This window comes from Eriocheir sinensis, chromosome 41 (assembly GCF_024679095.1).
Source record: "Eriocheir sinensis breed Jianghai 21 chromosome 41, ASM2467909v1, whole genome shotgun sequence".
Classification (NCBI taxonomy): Eukaryota; Metazoa; Arthropoda; class Malacostraca; order Decapoda; family Varunidae; genus Eriocheir; species Eriocheir sinensis.
Window position 1 is genome coordinate 14,015,832 of NC_066549.1, and position 19,160 is coordinate 14,034,991.

At 44.9% G+C, this 19,160-nt stretch overlaps 1 protein-coding gene across 1 annotated transcript in view; it reads left to right on the forward strand.

Moving 5' to 3' along the window:
- The first annotated feature begins 1,799 nt into the window (after positions 1-1,799).
- LOC127009692 (vang-like protein 2-B) overlaps positions 1,800-19,160 on the forward strand; it is a 116,319-nt gene continuing 98,958 nt past the window's right edge. Inside the window, exon 1 of the mRNA XM_050883018.1 lies at positions 1,800-1,973. The gene's annotated coding sequence lies outside the window, so the exon portion shown is untranslated. The remainder of the gene's footprint in view (positions 1,974-19,160) is intronic.

The window sequence follows — 19,160 nt, forward strand, 5'->3', positions numbered from 1 at the left end:
CATTTCCTTTCTTCGTTATTCTTATTTCCTTTTTTTTCTCTCTTTTTGTAACTGTTTTCCATCTTTAACTTCTATCTTTCTTCTTTCTATTTATCTCGTTCTTCCTTCCTTCGATTTCTTCCTCTTATCTCTCTCTCTCTCTCTCTCTCTCTCTCTCTCTCTCTCTCTCTCTCTCTCTCTCTCTCTCTCTCTCTCTCCTTCACTTCTTCCTTTGCCTTCCCTCCCTTCCACTCCTCCCTCCCTGCGTCTTCTCTTCCATGGGAGGTAAACAGCACCCTCCCCTTTCCCCCCCTCCCCTCCCCCTCTTTTCATCCACCATTGAGCATATTGTTTACTTTGCCTCCACCATCGCTGTTTCCCTCCTCCTCTTCCTCCTCCTCTTACTCCTCCTCTTCTTTGTTTCCCTTCTCCTCCCTCCGTATATTCGCTCACTCCTTCTTTCCCTACCTTTTCTGTGTTTTCTGTTTTGTTATTTATATGTTTGCTCTTCATTTTTTTCTTCTTCCTCCTCTTCCTCCTCTTCCTCCTCCTCCTCCTCTTTCTTCCTTTCTCCTTCTATCGTGTACTTTTTCATCCCTTCTTTCCCTACCTGTTCTGTGTTTTCTGTTTTGTTATTTAATTGTTTGCTTTAATTTTTTTCTCCTCCCCCTTCTTCGTCCTCCTTCTCCTTCTCCTCCTTCTGTTTTTTCCCTTCCTCTCCCTTCGTATACTCTTTCATTCCTTTTTTCCCTACCCGTTCTCTGTTTTCTGTTTTGTTATCTATATGTTTTCTCTTCATTTTTCTCCTTCTCCCTTTCTTCTTCCTCCTTCTCCTTCTCCTCCTTCTGTTTTTTCCCTCTCTCTCTTCGTATACTCTTTCATCCCTTCTTTCCCTCCCTGTTCTCCGTTTTCTGTTTTGTTATTTATATGTTTGCTCTTCACGTTTATCTTCCTCTCCCTCTTCTTCCTCCTTCCCCTCCTTCTCCCTTCTCCTTCACTTCCTCCAAGCACTTTTCCCTCCCTCCTCTCCCTTTGTTTACTGCGTTATGCTTTGTTTTGTTTATATGTTTACCTCCTCCTCCTCCTCTTCCTCCTCCTCTTTCTTCTCCTCTCCTCCCTTCGTGCACTCTGTTAATTTTCCTCTCCCTATATGTGTACTTTGTTTTGCTTTCCTTTATTGTACGTTTGCCTCCTCTTCCTCCTCCTCCTGCCCTTCTACACACAGTAACTTCCTTCCCTCACCTTTGCACACCGCGTGACGTCATCCATCTCCCATCCCATCCTTGTCCTATGATTGGTCCCTTGCCTAGCCAATCACCCTGCCTCCAACCACCATCACCACCACCGCCACCACCGCCACCCCGTAAACCAAACAGTACCACCAAAACGACATCCTGTGAACGAAAGAAAAGTGGAAGGAGAGCAACGTAGCGAAATAGAAATAAAAGTGATGAAAAAAGAAGTGTGAGTGAAGCAATAGCGAATAATAATAGTGAAATGAAAGAAAAAAGAAAAGAAGAATTAAGTGTGGGTATAAGTGTACACATAAAAAAGTCTTGAGAGCGTGAACGAAACGAACTGAAACACGTGATAGGAAAAGAAAAAACAATAGAAGCGAGTTGAGAAATAAAAGTGAACGTTATTGTTGTATATGACTGTTTGGAAAAAAAAATAAGTGTATGTTTTGAAATGTCGTAAAGTGCAGTGTTTGTGCGTGTGTGTGTGTGTGTGTGTGTGTGTGTGTGTGTGTGTGTGTGTGTGTGTGTGTGTGTAAATATTGCCTTGTGTTTATCTATGTTGTTTGTTTCCTTGATTCTCAGCATCGGGAATAAAACAAAACAAAGCAAACAAGGAAGCAAGGAGAAAAAGAAAGAAAGAAGACCAGAAGAAACTTAGAACAGGAAGAAAGGAAGAAAGGAAGAAAGGACAAACAAACAAACGAGAAGTGGACAACCCATATACACTGCTCCATCGTCTGTCCGTCTGGCACTAAGGTAAATAATGTTCTCTCTCTCTCTCTCTCTCTCTCTCTCTCTCTCTCTCTCTCTCTCTGGTCCACAATCAATACGACAGAGGGCGACACATTAACGTGCTCCGGATAACTGCATGTCGTCGCCCACGTGTTGACCTTCGCCTACCCCATTATCCGGGTTTCGCAAGTGTCATATAAGGTTGGGGGGGTGGAGGGGAAAGAGGGGGGGAAAAGGGGGGAGAATGGGGAAGTGAGAAAGTGGGAGGGATTAGTGGAGGAAAGGGGAGGGGAAGGTGAGAGGAGAGAGGAAAGAGAAGGGAGGGGTAGGATATGAGGGAGAGAAGGGAATGGAGGGAAAGTGAAGGGAAGAAGAAGAGAAGGGAAACGAGAGAAAAGAAAGAGAGGAAAGGAAGAGAAGGGAGGGGTATAAGAAATGTGAGAGAAGGGATAGGAAGGGAAAAAAAGAGAGATGGAGGGAAAGGGAAGGGAAGGAGTGGAGAGGAGGGAAAGAGAGAGGAAGGGAAGAGAGGTGAGGGGTAGGAGAGGGATGGGAAGGGAAAAGAGGGGAATAAAAGGGAGAGAAGGGAAAGATAGGAAGGGGAGAGAAGGGAAATGAAAGGAGAAAAGGCGGGATGGAGGGAAAGGGAGAGAAGGGAAACGAGGGTAAAGAAAGAGGGAGGGAAGAGAGGGGAGTGGGTATGAAAGGGAGAGAAGGGAAGGGAGGGGAAAGAGAAGGGAGGGGAAAGAGAGGGAGGGAAGAGAAGGGAGTGGGTATGAAAGGGAGAGGAGGGAAGGGAGGGGAAAGAGAGGGAAGGGGAAAGGAGAGGATGGATGGAGGGAAAGAAGAATGGGGAGAGGAGAGAGGTTGTATGTTACTGTATTTAGATAGGTATGTAAGTCTCTCTCTCTCTCTCTCTCTCTCTCTCTCTCTCTCTCTCTCTCTCTCTCTCTCTCTCTCTCGTATTTTTCATTGTTGTTTTGTTGTTTTCTGTATGTCTCTGTCTTTATCTGTCTCTGGCACTCTACTTGTGTTTTTTTTCATTGTCTGCTTAGATCTCTCTCTCTCTCTCTCTCTCTCTCTCTCTCTCTCTCTCTCTCTCTCTCTCTCTCTCTCTCTCTCTCTCTCTGTCAGTCTGTCTATCCGTTGACGTCCGTCTGTCTATGAATCATCCATATGCTCCGATCAATGTGAAATAAGCTTCTTTCAATCTCTCTCTCTCTCTCTCTCTCTCTCTCTCTCTCTCTCTCTCTCTCTCTCTCTCTCTCCTCCAATCATCGTTTATCTCATTCTCTCCCTCCCCCTCATGCTTTTATTGTTTATTGATCTCTCTCTCTCTCTCTCTCTCTCTCTCTCTCTCTCTCTCTCTCTCTCTCTCTCTCTCTCTCTCTCTCTCTCTCTCTCTCTCTCTCTCTCTCTCATTCATCCCGCTCCACCGGGACTTGGCCATTCATTTCCAAAGCTCATTTCGCGTCCCATGGCAGCGAGGGAAGGCAAGGAAGGAGAGAGGAAGGAGAAGGAAGGAGAGAGGAAGGAGAAGGAAGGAGAGAGGAAGGAGAAGGAAAGGGAGAGACGGAGAGAAGAATGGAAGGGAGAGGATGGACGCAAGGAAAGGAACGCAGGCAGGGAGGGGGAGGGTAAGGGAAGGGACGGGAGAAAGGGAGGTAGAAATGGTGGAACGGAAGAAAGAGAGAGAAGGAAAGGGAGAAAGTAAGATGAATGGAAGTAAAGGAGATAGAAGCAAGGAAGGGAAGGGAAAGGAAAGGAACGGGAGAAAGGAAGAAAGATACTGTAGAAAGGGAAGGGAAGAAGGGGAGAAAGGAAGGGAGAAACGGGGAGAAATATGAAAGTAAGGGAGCATATAGAAGGAAGGGAAGGGAAAGGAAAGGAACGGGAGAAAGGAAGGAAGAAACGGTATAGAAAGAGAAGGAAAGAAGGGAGAATGAAAAAATGAGACTGAAGGGGAGAAACACAGAGAAGGAAGGAGATAAGGGAGATTACAAAAACCAGAAAAGGGAGGGGAGGAGAAAGACACTGTAGAAGGAGAAGGAAAGAAATGGAAGGAGGAAGAAACGGGAGTAAAGGAGAGAAACATGGGATACACAAGGACACATAGAGTACATGAAGTTCGTATAAGAGCAGAAACAAGGAAAGAAGGGAAGGGAAGGAAGGAACGGAAGAAAGCGAGGAAGAAACTGTAGAAGGAAAGAAATGGGAAGAGGAAGAAACGGAGAAAGAGGAGAGAAACATGGGATACACAAGATCATAAGGAGACAACAGGAGCCAGACAGCCTACACATGACACACTCCTCCTTCTCCTTATCCTCCTCCTCTTCCTCCTTCTCCTCTTCCTCCTTCTCCTCCTCCTCCTCCTTCTCCTCCTCCTCCTCCTCTTCCTCCTTCTCCTCTTCCTCCTCCTCCTCTTCCTCCTCCTCCTCTTCCTCCTTCTCCTCTTCCTAATCCTCCTTCTCCTCCTCCTCCTGTAAATCCTAGGAGCAGGTTCTTCACCATCTCTGCTCCCCATCCATAAATATATCTAACCTTCCTTTAATCCTCTCAGCCGTATTTACACCAGGTTCATATCTTTCCCATTTGTTCCATTCCTCCAGTGCCCTTCAAATAACCTTTACTTGAGAGGAAATGAAACGTTAGTATTGACCATTTGTTGTACCTACTGTGACTTACCGCTATTGAGTGCAGAAGGGAGGGCCCCCACACGGTCTGATGTCACATGGGGTGCGGGGTGGGGGGGGGAGGGGGGGGGAGCGGGATATTCGTTTAAATTTGAATGCCACGCTCTCCCGTCCTATCAATAAACTGTGCTCTGAGTTGCGACCTGTTTTTTCGCGATAGTTTTTTTAATTATTTATTGATTTATTGATTTTTTTAATTTTTTTTTAGGGGGGTGATATTTAAGCGATGGCGCGGTGGAGAAATCCGCGGTGGTCAAAACTGTGTTGGTTCAGGATCGACTGTACATGATTCAACACGTATCAAAATATCAGGTTGTTGTTGTATCATGTTAACGATCATCACACGGAAAAGTCTCTCGTTTGGGAGCGAAATACATAAAAGGTCATAATGCAAAACATTTCGTCCTCTAAGCACACCGATTTGACAAGGCTTTCGTAGGGGTTGTGGGCTTTTCCAGGGGTAGCTTTATGACCCTGGTGGCAGTATGACGCTTGTTCTGTACCATGAACGTAAAGAAACACTCATTAGAACCCGAATGATCCCCACTTTGACCTCTAGAAATTGTTGATGTGACAAGCGAATGTGGGTTATAATACCAACCAAAGTAAGAGTTTGCACCGGTCACTCCATTTAAATATCACGCTGTCGCTTCATGTTACAGAAAAAACAATCAAAGTAATGTATCATTCAACAAAGAGGAAAGAAGAATGAAATGAAAGAGCGAATACAATGAAGGAAAACAGGAAGGTAAGCAGAAAAGTGAGAAGATGGGCGGTATAATATAGAGAGAGGAAGGGGAAGCAGAAAAGAACAATTAGGTATACAGGAGTTCAGAAAAGAAGAGGAATGGGGAAAGAGAGAAAGGAAGAAGGGAAAGGAAAAAGGGGAAAACGGGAGAGAAAAACAGAGAGAAGGAAGGAGACAACAAAGGAAGTGAGAAAGTAGGCGGTATAATATAGAGAGGAAGGGAAAGGAGAAGAGAAGAATTCGGTACAGAAAAATTATAAGAAAGAAAGAGGAATGCGGAAAAGAGAGAAAGGAAGAAGGGAAAGGAAAAAGGGGAAAACGGGAGAGAAAAACAGAGAGAAGGAAGGAGACAACAAAGAAAGTGAGAAAGTGGGCGGTATAATATAGAGAGGAAGGGAAAGGAGAAGAGAAGAATTCGGTACAGAAGAAATTATAAGAAAGAGGAATGCGGAAAAGAGAGAAAGGAAGAAATGAAAGGAAAAAGGGGATAACGGGAGAGAAAAACATAGAAGGAAGGAGAAAACGAAGAAAGTGAGAAACTATGGGAGGTTATGCAAGACACCAGAAATGAAGAGGGAAAGAGAAGAGGGAAAAAAAGAAGGAATGCAAGGAGGAAAAAGCTAGAGAAGAATGGAGAGTAAAAGAACATAGAAATATGGGAACGAGAAAAGGGAAGCACGGAAGTAATGGATAATCAGGAAGGAGAGAAAGGGAAAGAAGAAAGGCACTGGGGAAACTACAAGAGGAGGGAGGAAGAAAGAAAGGGCAAGGGGGGAGAATGGGAAAGAATGAAAGGAAAAGGATGGGAATAGGAAAAAAAAGAGGGGGGAAGAGCTGGGGATGAAACAAAGGAAGAGAAAGGAAGGAGAAAGGAACATTAAGATTAGATAAAGAGGGAAGGGAAGGAGGGAGAGTCGAACTGGGATTGCTCATGAGATTTTGGGACTCTCCTCCTCTTCCTCTTCCTTCTGTTCCTCCTCCTCCTCTTTTTCCTCCTTCACGTTACCCTTCCCAGTCACTATTTCCAACTATTCCTCCTCCTCCTCCTCCTCCTCCTCCTCCTTTGCCACATATTAATATATTATTTATGTGGTAGTGTTATGTTTGTTGTTTTTCTTATTTCTCTTCTTCTTCTTCTTTAGAAAGGGAAAGAGTGGGAGGGGACTGCTGGGGAGAAGGAGGAGGGAGGAGGAAGGAGAAATTGGGCGTAGGGGAAGCCAGGGGTGGAGGTAGGTGGTGGATACGCGTCACAAATACGTCACGCCTCACCTCACTCTTTCTTCCGTCAAATATCTCTATACTCTTTCTTCCGTCACATATCTCTATACTCTTTCTTCCGTCAAATATCTCTATACTCTTTCTTCCGTCAAATATCTCTATACTCTTTCTTCCGTCACATATCTCTATACTCTTTCTTCCGTCAAATATCTCTATACTCTTTCTTCCGTCAAATATCTCTATACTCTTTCTTCCGTCAAATATCTCTTTACTCTTTCTTCCGTCAAATATCTCTATACTCTTTCTTCCGTCAAATATCTCTATACTCTTTCTTCCGTCAAATATCTCATTACTCTTTCTTCCGTCAAATATCTCTTTACTCTTTCTTCCGTCAAATATCTCTATACTCTTTCTTCCGTCAAATATCTCTATACTCTTTCTTCCGTCAAATATCTCTATACTCTTTCTTCCGTCAAATATCTCTATACTCTTTCTTCCGTCAAATATCTCTATACTCTCTCTTCCGTCAAATATCTCATTACTCTTTCTTCCGTCAAATATCTCTTTACTCTTTCTTCCGTCAAATATCTCTTTACTCTTTCTTCCGTCAAATATCTCTATACTCTTTCTACCGTCAAATATCTCTATACTCTTTCTTCCGTCAAATATCTCTTTACTCTTTCTTCCGTCAAATATCTCATTACTCTTTCTTCCGTCAAATATCTCATTACTCTTTCTTCCGTCAAATATCTCTTTACTCTTTCTTCCGTCAAATATCTCTTTACTCTTTCTTCCGTCAAATATCTCTATACTCTTTCTCCCGTCAAATATCTCTATACTCTTTCTTCCGTCAAATATCTCTTTACTCTTTCTTCCGTCAAATATCTCTATACTCTTTCTTCCGTCAAATATCTCTATACTCTTTCTTCCGTCAAATATCTCTATACTCTTTCTTCCGTCAAATATCTCATTACTCTTTCTTCCGTCAAATATCTCTTTACTCTTTCTTCCGTCAAATATCTCTATACTCTTTCTTCCGTCAAATATCTCTTTACTCTTTCTTCCGTCAAATATCTCTATACTCTTTCTTCCGTCAAATATCTCATTACTCTTTCTTCCGTCAAATATCTCATTACTCTTTCTTCCGTCAAATATCTCTATACTCTTTCTTCCGTCAAATATCTCATTACTCTTTCTTCCGTCAAATATCTCTATACTCTTTCTTCCGTCAAATATCTCTATACTCTTTCTTCCGTCAAATATCTCATTACTCTTTCTTCCGTCAAATATCTCATTACTCTTTCTTCCGTCAAATATCTCTATACTCTTTCTTCCGTCAAATATCTCTTTACTCTTTCTTCCGTCAAATATCTCTTTACTCTTTCTTCCGTCAAATATCTCTATACTCTTTCTTCCGTCAAATATCTCTATACTCTTTCTTCCGTCAAATATCTCTATACTCTTTCTTCCGTCAAATATCTCTATACTCTTTCTTCCGTCAAATATCTCTATACTCTTTCTTCCGTCAAATATCTCTATACTCTTTCTTCCGTCAAATATCTCATTACTCTTTCTTCCGTCAAATATCTCTTTACTCTTTCTTCCGTCAAATATCTCTATACTCTTTCTTCCGTCAAATATCTTTATACTCTTTCTTCCGTCAAATATCTCTTTATTCTTTCTTCCATCAAATATCTCTTCACTCTTTCTTCCGTCAAATATCTTTATACTCTTTCTTCCGTCAAATATCTCTATACTCTTTCTTCCGTCAAATATCTCTTTACTCTTTCTTCCGTCAAATATCTCTATACTCTTTCTTCCGTCAAATATCTCTTTACTCTTTCTTCCGTCAAATATCTCTTTACTCTTTCTTCCGTCAAATATCTCTTTACTCTTTCTTCCGTCAAATATCTCTATACTCTTTCTTCCGTCAAATATCTCTATACTCTTTCTTCCGTCAAATATCTCTATACTCTTTCTTCCGTCAAATATCTCTATACTCTTTCTCCCGTCAAATATCTCTATACTCTTTCTTCCGTCAAATATCTATACTCTTTCTCCCGTCAAATATCTCTTTACTCTTTCTTCCGTCAAATATCTCTTTACTCTTTCTTCCGTCAAATATCTCTATACTCTTTCTTCCGTCAAATATCTCTTTACTCTCTCTTCCGTCAAATATCTCTATACTCTTTCTTCCGTCAAATATCTCTATACTCTTTCTCCCGTCAAATATCTCTTTACTCTTTCTTCCGTCAAATATCTCTTTACTCTCTCTTCCGTCAAATATCTCTTTACTCTTTCTTCCGTCAAATATCTCTATACTCTTTCTTCCGTTAAATATCTCTATACTCTTTCTTCCGTCAAATATCTCTATACTCTTTCTTCCGTCAAATATCTCTTCACTCTTTCTTCCGTCAAATATCTCTATACTCTTTCTTCCGTTAAATATCTCTATACTCTTTCTTCCGTCAAATATCTCTATACTCTTTCTTCCGTCAAATATCTCTTTACTCTTTCTTCCGTCAAATATCTATACTCTTTCTTCCGTCAAATATCTATACTCTTTCTTCCGTCAAATATCTCTTTACTCTTTCTTCCGTCAAATATCTCTATACTCTTTCTTCCGTCAAATATCTCTTCACTCTTTCTTCCGTCAAATATCTCTATACTCTTTCTTCCGTTAAATATCTCTATACTCTTTCTTCCGTCAAATATCTCTATACTCTTTCTTCCGTCAAATATCTCTATACTCTTTCTTCCGCCAAATATCTCTATACTCTTTCTTCCGCCAAATATCTCTATACTCTCTCTTCTATGCACGCTTTCCTTCCTTTACCTCATCCTTACCCTTCCTCGTTCATCTCCCCCCCCCCCCTCCTCTTTCTCTTTTTTTTTCTCTCTTTTTCATGGTTTTCTGCGTCGCTTTGAGCTTTTCCGCCACTCTCGTTATTTTTAGTTCTGTTAGTCATTCTTTTAGTTATTTTTGTCAGTAGCGTGAAAGAGCATCCTTGATTTTTATTAGTGGATGTTTTCAAAAGTTGCGCCATTTTGCATTCGTTCACTTTTATGTGTTTGAAATTCCTGGATGTTTATTTTACTTTATTTTATTTTATACTGTTTATTTATGGCAGACTGGTAATGTTTGCTGCCCTCCTCAATCTCTCTCTCTCTCTCTCTCTCTCTCTCTCTCTCTCTCTCTCTCTCTCTCTCTCTCTCTCTCTCTCTCTCTCTCTCTCTCTCTCTCTCACACACACACACACACACACATTACGCAAAAAATTCCTAATCTTGTCAACTTAATGTCCTTCTTCAACCCCCCATCCCCCCCCTCCACCCGTCTTCCCCTTCCCTTCAACCCCTACACACACACACACACACACACACACATTACGCAAAAAATTCCTAATCTTGTCAACTTAATGTCCTTCTTCAACACCCCATCCTCCCTTCACCCCTCTTCCCTTCCTTCAACCCTACACACACACACACACACACACACACACACACACACACACACATTACAAAAAATCTTAATCTTGTCAACTTAATGTCATTCTTCAACCCCCCCATCCCCCCCTCCCCCCCTCTTCCCCGTCCCTTCAACCCCTACACACACACACACACACACACACACACACACACACACACACACATTACGTAAAAAAATTCTTAATCTTGTCAACTTAATGTCCTTCGACCCCGCCATCCTCCTCTTCCCCTTCCCATCCACCCCTCCCCTCCCCCCCATTTCCCTCCTCACCTCATTACCCACCAGATTTATCTTTCACCCCTCCCCACACCCCTTCCCCTCATACCTTATCCTTCCCCCTTCCCCTCCCCCTTCCCCCCCACAACAAACATTCAGCCTGACAAACCGACTGTTTTATGGAGATTGCTATTGGAAAACGTTGGTGGTGGTGTTGATGGTGATGATGGTGATGGAGGAGGTGCTGAGAAGCTTGGTGGTGGTTGAGGGTGTGGTGGTGATGATGATGATGATGATGGTAGTAGGACTATAGTAGTAGTACCAGTGGTGGTGGTAGTAGTAGTAGTGGTAGTAGTAGTAGTAGTAGAAATAGTAGTAGAAATAGTAGTAGTAGTAGTAGTAGTAGTTGTTGTTGTTGTTGTTGTTGTGAACTGTGGTGTGTTATTCTCCTACGATCCGATCACATGCTAGACTCGCGATAGCCTTTTTTGAGAGAGAGAGAGAGAGAGAGTGGTGGTGATGATGGTGGTGGTTGCAGTGTAAATTTAAGGCTTTTGTTGACAGCAACCGTAAACTGTGACGGCCGGTGTGTGCGTGTGTGTGTGTGTGTGTGTGTGAGAGAGAGAGAGAGAGAGAGAGAGAGAGAGAGAGAGAGAGAGAGCATCTGTTCCAATAATGATGAAGAATGTGATGTAATTAGGGGTTAATAAACATAATTCTCTCTCTCTCTCTCTCTCTCTCTCTCTCTCTCTCTCTCTCTCTCTCTCTCTCTCTCTCCTCCCCTCACTTCCTCCCCTCGACTCTTCCTCCTCTTCCTCATCTTCCCCTCCCCTTCCATTCTCTCCCTGCGTCCGTCTCTGCCATTACCTTTCCCCTCCCCTCGTCTTTCCTGGTCTCCCCGCCCCCACCCATCCGCCTCCGCGCCTTATTCCATCCATCTCCAGGCATTATGGACCGAGAGAGAGAGAGAGAGAGAAAGACACACACACACACACACACACACACACACACACACACACACACACACACACACACACACACACACACACACACACACACACACACAGAGAGAGAGAGAGAGAGAGAGAGAGAGAGAGAGAGAGAGAGAGAGAGAGAGAGAGAAATTCCCAGTGACGCACACCGGCAACACGTAAGAAAGGAGCGACTCCCAGACACACTCTACGAAATTACGAAAGTGCACACACACACACACACACACACACACACACACACACACACACACACACACACACACACGAGGAACTATTCTATAACCCGTTATCTATATTTTCACTCGTGATTACTGTGTTGCATATTTATTATTGATAGTCATTTAATAGCAGTAGTAGAAGTAGTAGTAGTAGTAGTAGTAGTAATAGTAGTAGTAGTAGTAGTGGCGGTGGCGTAGGTGGTAGCGTACTGGGCCCACATTCACCGCGTGATGGACGACGCGGGTTCGAATCCCCACGCTACCACTCGGATTTTTCAGTCACCGCCGAGTGGCTTAAAACTACCCACATGCTGTCCTAAAGACCACCCATCAACCCGGACTCTAGAGGAAGCCGTCCAACCGAATCAAGAACGAGTTCCGGGAGGCAGCATGAGCCAATGCAAGATGGCGCCACTATAAACACTCGCCTGCGCCAGAACGGGCTGGGCCGACCATCAGACCCCACCTGGAAGAAGCCTTGGGCCGACCATCAGGCCCCACCGGGAAGATGCCTACCGGCGCAATAGGCAATCAACGTAAAAAAAAAAAAAAAAAAAAAAAAAGTAGTAGTAGTAATAGACATAGTAGTAGTGGTAGTAGTAGTAATAATAGACATAGTGGTAGTGGTGGTGGTGGTGACGGTGGTGGTGGTGGTGCAAATGCTGTATTAATGGCACTTGTTGATTATATTGTGTTATTGCTCTATAACAAAGATTATACTGAATTGTCAATGACGTCATTAAGATATCATGCTCGAGAACTTCACTGTGAAATATATTCAACACAACTGACTCACTGGAAAAGTAATTTATGCTCCTAAATGTCAACATTAGTGTCCCCCGGCGGCAGTGTGTGAACCGTGGGCAGACTATTAGCACTCGACGGTGTGTTTGCCTGCACCTGGTCGTTCTCACACCGACAGGCTCGCTGTTCTGAGGGAGCCTGACTCCACCCTCTTAATTACCTCTCCTCCAGCGTCATAGCCGGAGTCCACTAAATGATTCCTGAATACAGTTTATAATAATTCAGTTGTGTTCATACGCATAATCATGTCTGATGCACTGTCACTGGTGGGTGACAACCAGTGTAGCAGTCAGGACCAACAAAGAACCAGGTGGAGAGATGAAATTATAACCTTTGTTGGAGCTGGATGAAACACACAAACAGCAGACGTTGGGAGAAAATGCCTTTGTCCTGCTGGCTGATGATGGTAGTGAATGACTGAGCCGTCTTTGCTGCGGGTCGTTCAAGAATTATGTAACGCCTAAGGAGGGGAGGGGAAGTAATGGGGAAGTGTTATGAGTGTGCCAGGGGGAGGGGGTGCAGTCATGTGTTACATAACATTCAGATTTTTCCTGTTTCTTATAGGTAAGATGGTTGGTGCATACGCTATAGCTGCGCGTGGCCTCGGTGCTCATCCCCGTCACATTGCCCCTTGAGACTATGCTCGGTAAGAACCCATTACCCTGTGACCGAGTGCCAGTGCGATATCCGGGTTACCACAGTTTACCTTCCCCAGGTTTCCCCGGTACCCATTTATCCACCAGTCTGAAAGGGAGGATGAACAGATGGGTGCCGACTGCCAGGCCAGGATTCGAACCCGGGCCCGCGGATTCGTAGTTCGGCACGTTAACCACTGCACCAGAGATGTTATGAGTTTTTATAAGAGAAATTAAGTAAATGCCAAGAGAACATTTTCATTTCAAATTTAGCTTGGAGTCTTTAATTTCGTAACATGAAATTATCCAGTAACACCTACAGATAATAATATGATGGTAAATTGTTGTATGTGAAAAAATGGAAACCTACTATTTTTATTGGGGGGGCCGAGCTGGTGTTACATAATTTTCTATGGGGGATGTTTGGTCATGCGTTACAAGGGGTGACAAGGGAGGGAGGGGGATCAAAATTACCGAAAAAAGCGTTGCGTAATTATTAAATGGCCGCTTTGGATATTACTCTATTAACATGCAAATATATTTTTCTTCATTGTTCATCACTAATCACGCCTGGCTCGATCTCCCCGCGCTTTTACAGTCAGCCTTCAGTAACATAGGGTCGTATTAGGAGACATTTCGCCGCCGAAGAACACATATTTGACAAGGCTTTCGTGGGAGTTGTGGGCATTTCCAGGAGTAGTTTTATGACCCTGGTGGTAGTCTGACCCTTCTTCTGTACCGTGAACCTAGGAAACACATATTTGACAAGGCTTTCGTGGGAGTTGTGGGCATTTCCAGGAGTAGTTTTATGACCCTGGTGGTAGTCTGACCCTTCTTCTGTACCGTGAACCTAGGAAACACATATTTGACAAGGCTTTCGTGGGAGTTGTGGGCATTTCCAGGAGTAGTTTTATGACCCTGGTGTGTAGTTTGACCCTTCTTCTGTACCATGAACCTAGGAAACACATATTTGACAAGGCTTTCGTAGGAGTTGTGGGCATTTCCAGGGGTAGTTTTATGACCCTGGTGTGTAGTTTGACCCTTCTTCTGTACCGTGAACCTAGGAAACACATATTTGATAAGGCTTTCGTAGGAGTTGTGGGCATTTCCAGGAGTAGTTTTATGACCCTGGTGGTAGTCTGACCCTTCTTCTGTACCGTGAACCTAGGAAACACATATTTGACAAGGCTTTCGTCGGAGTTGTGGGCATTTCCAGGGGTAGTTTTATGACCCTGGTGGTAGTCTGACCCTTCTTCTCAACCGTGAACCTAGGAAACACATATTTGACAAGGCTTTCGTCGGAGTTGTGGGCATTTCCAGGAGTAGTTTTATGACCCTGGTGTGTAGTTTGACCCTTCTTCTGTACCGTGAACCTAGGAAACACATATTTGACAAGGCTTTCGTCGGAGTTGTGGGCATTTCCAGGAGTAGTTTTATGACCCTGGTGGTAGTCTGACCCTTCTTCTGTACCGTGAACCTAGGAAACACATATTTGACAAGGCTTTCGTCGGAGTTGCGGGCATTTCCAGGAGTAGTTTTATGACCCTGGTGGTAGTCTGACCCTTCTTCTGTACCATGAACCTAAAGAAACACTCATTAGAACCCAACTGATCCCCTCTTTGACCTTTAGAAATAGGTGATGTGAGATGGCGGAGTGTCTTGTAATACCAAACTATATAGTGTTTAATTTTTTGCCACTGTTGCGGTGTTGTGAACTATATTGATCTCATAATGATGCGACAGTGTTGTGCTGATGAAAGACGGTGATGAGGATTCGTGGGCAGACAGAGGGATTGTCTGGGAGCTCACGGTGACCTACGGGCGGCCCTTTGAGTATACCTCGTTGTGAGTGGTATAGTGAAACCTTAGTCTGCCTTTTTCTTCAGGGGTGGGGCTAAGAGAAAAGGTCAAAAAAAAAAAAATCCTTCCACCATGCTACTCCCAATAACATAGACAAAGGAGAATGTCAATACTTTAATTATCTCATTAGTTGGCTTGCTCCTTGAAGAACCTTTGAGACCTGTCTTAATTATGTTTTGAAATTGGAGATTACTTCTTTCAACCATTCAAATGCCATTAACATTAACAAGCATTCCAGTGACGAGCCGCATTCCCTTCCTGACTGGTTCATTGCGTTCGCTCGGGGTCTACTTTTTGTGTGAACGTCTGTATTAGGCAGTTCATGTTCTCTGTGGCATTCAGTGACGTTTTCTCGTTAGCCATGAATCCTGAACTATATAAATAATGAGCTGAATACTGCGGCCTCAGTCACTTTCCTTCTGTTAGTGGATGGTTACCGACAGGCACACACACACACACACACACACACACACACACACGCTTCATTAAGTTCCTGCCGCAAGTAAAGTATATTTTTTTCCCTCCGTTCCTCCCGACATGTTCGTAAGCCGCCTCGTCCACTTTTTCACCCTCACGGAATAATCTCTCATTAACTTCTCCTGCCTCATGCCTCTCGTCTCGTGCCGACCGTTCCAAGAGCCCTTCAGCCCCGCCCCCCTCCCCCTCCCCTCCTTCCTCTCACTCCATAACACACTCCACTTCCTTTCTCCACGCTCCCCCACCCCATTCGTTTTTTTTTTTTTCCCTTCCAGCTTCTCTTTACATCTTTTCACCGTCAACCCCCACCCACGCCTCATCCACCTTCTCTACCTTACCTCTCCATTCCTACCTCTCTCCTCCTTCCTCTCACTCCACAACACCCTCCACTTCCTTTCTCCACGCCCCTCCACCCCATTCGTTTTTATTTCCTTCCAGCTTCTCTATATTTCTTTTCACCGTCAACCCTCACCCACGCCTCCTCCACCTCTTCTACCTTACCTCTCCATTCCTACCTCTCTCCCCTCTTCACTCCTCCACCACATCCATCACTTCCTTTCTCCACGCCCATCCACCCCCTTCTTCTTTTCCCTTCCATCCCTTCTCCATCCTTTCTCTGCCAACCTTTACCCACGCACTCCTCCACCTCCTCTACCTTACTTCTCCATTCCTTCTTCTATCCACCCTTCACTCCTCCACCGCACCTTCCACTTCCTTTCTCTACGCCCCTTCATCCACTCTTTTTTTCCCCTTCCAGCCCCTCTACATCTTTTCACCGCCAACCTCCACCCACGCCACCTTCACCTCCTCTCCCTTCCTTTTCCATTCCTTCCTCCATCCCCTCTTCACTCCTCCACAACACCCGCCTCACCCTTCCTCCACGCCCTTCCACCCCCTTCCTTTCCCTTCCAGACCCTCTCTAGTATCCTTTCACTGCTAACCCCTGCCCATGCCTTCACCTCCTCTCCCTTATAGCTCTCCGTTTCTGCCTCTCTCCACTCCCTTTACTTCCTTCCCTCACTCCCTTTCTCGTGTACCCAACTTTTCAGCCACCACCCCACCATACCTTCCTTTTGCTTCCCCTCCATATCTTTAAACCTCCCACCTCCCCATTAGAACTACCTTCCCTCCCTACCCTACGCCCCTGTCCACCCAGCAGTGAATGGGTACCAGGTATTAATCGGGGGTTGTGTCCCGTCTCCTGGGATCTGTTCCCTTCTCCTGTAATTCCTTCCCCTTCTGTCTCTCTCCGGTATATGACCACAGATGTTGCGTCGACTAAACGAAACTTTCCAACTCTCCCCTCCCCCTCCCCCCTCCCAGCATCACTATCACCAGCATACCCTCGTCCTACTCCCCCTCCATCCCTATCCACATATACCCTCTTCTCCCTTTCCTATACCTTCCCCTCCCCGCTGTCACACCACCACCATCACCAGCATACCCCCTCTTACTTTCCCTCCATTCCTTTCCACTTATGCCGTCCTTTCCCTCCCCTCCCCGCTCTCCCACCGCCACTATCACCACCACCTCCATACCCTCCCTTTACTTTCCCCTCATTCCTTTCCATCTATATTCTCCTCCCCTCCGCTCTCGGAGGTGGAGGTGGGGACCTCCACCACCCCCTCCGTCAAGTAGCAACCTTTCACCGCACCTGATTACTGGTTCGCTCGCCGGTTCTTCCGTGCCTCGACCCGTGACGGAAACACCTCCGACCCGCCCCGACCAGCCCCGGAGCCCCGTACTGAAACCGTTCATGCGGGGAGGGCCACACGACCGCCGCGCACACACTCACACATACACACTCTTTATTATGAGTGTTACTGGTACACACACACACACACACACACACACACACACACTCTTCATTATGAGTGTTACTGGTACACACACACACACATACACTCTTCATTATGAGTGTTACTGGTGTACACACACACACACACACACACACACACTCTTCATTATGTGTGTTAAGGTGCGGTCACACTAGATACTGATATCGCTGGATCCAGCGGTACGGCTTTGATCGGCCAGCCATTTGCGCTGCACAAGCGATTGATACCGGCTGCTTTGAGCTATCGATACGGACCGTTTTCACTGGCATGTACTGCTAGCGATAGCGGTAGCCGAATGGAAGGTAATAAGAAACTATCGTTTATTCAGCATACATGCAATCAAAAAAATATTGCAATTCTTTTTTGGGGAGCGACTTTATTAAATATGTAATAAAAGAGCTAGACGACAATACAAGAAAATTTCCAAATGTATTTTTTTTCTTTAATGGAAATATAATATTCAGTTCTCATTTGACCTCGGTGACTTTCCAACGGGTCACGTGTACAGCAAGAGCAAGAGCACTTCGGTCTTTCCTTGCCAGCCATGGTCTTGTCCACTTTCGTTTCACTTTTCTTTTCTTCTTTAAGTCCTCGCTGGCTACAAAACAAGTGGCAAGAGTAATTGTGGACAGAGCGAATCCAAGAAGTGCTTCCTCCATAGCGGCTTGTGTTGTTATGATATCATCAGCTAGATAGCTTGCTAGCGGACTTTGCATGTGGTGTGACCAGACTGCCGCGCGTATCATTGGCAAACCAGCGAAAACAAAAGCCAGGCTAGCGATAACAATAGCAAGTGTGACCGTAGCTTTACTGGTACACACACACACACACACACACACACACACACACACACTTGGAAACCAGAAAAAACTTCCTCTGCCCTCGCCTTTATTGACTTTCGCAGAGCCTTCGACCTGGTTGACCACACCACTGTCATCACCAAAGCCATAAACATCGGCCTGCCCTCCCACCTGGCATACTGTTGAAGGAGGGCTGGAATAACTTGTGCATGTGGGTCCCCCGTTATCCGTACACAATAACCAGAAGAAATAAAGTTAGGCAACGCATGGAGAGGAAAGGAAGATAATGTTGCTTGCTTTATCGTTGGTAGCTGTCCGGTTAAGAAAATATAAAACACTCCCTTCTTGGAAATGCCTTATGCTTCCATGTGTGTGTGTGTGTGTGTGTGTGTGTGTGTGTGTGTGTGTGTGTGTGTGTGTGTGTCTCTCTCTCTCTCTCTCTCTCTCTCTCTCTCTCTCTCTCTCTCTCTCTCTCTCTCTCTCTCTCTCTCTCTCTCTCTCTCTCTCTCTCTGTGTGTGTGTTTGTCCCTAGAATATCCCGCGTGCGTAATGCCCCACATAATACTCCCCCTGTACGATGAAGCTTAATATTTCGTTTGCGTCAGCCTATAATTTCCAAAGCGTCCGATGGAACTTTTCAATAAGCGACGCAGTAATCCACCTGTCAGTCTCGCTTACGTGGATGAGGCCTCTTATTACCCTGTAGGGAGGACAGGCATGGGCAGCGGATTAAAGAGGGCGAGGAGGGAAGTGGGAGAACGGGAGGGACGGCAGAGGAAACAGAAGAGGAATAGGGAGGAGACGGAAAAGAGGGGAGGGAGACAGATAAGGAAGAAAGTGGAAGAGAAGGAAGGCAGAGCAAACAGGAGGGGAGGAATGGGGAAGAAGGAAAGGAGGTGGGGAGTTAAGTAGGGGAGGGGGACATGTAGATAAGGAAGAAAGTGGAAGAGAAGGAAGGGAGAGCAAACTGGATGGAGGAATGGGGAAGACAGAGAGGAGGTGGGTTGGGTAAAGGGAAAGTTGAGGAGGAGAGTGGAAGAGAGGGAAGGGAAAGGAAACACAAGAGGCAAAAGGGGAAGACTTAAAGAGGTGGGGAGTTACGGACCGAAGAGTGGGTTTGGCGATGAGAAAAGATGAGGAAGGGAGTGGAAAAGAAGGGAAAGGCAAGGGAAACAGAAGGGGAGGAATGGGGGGGTGACGGAGAAGAGGTAGGGGGTAAAGA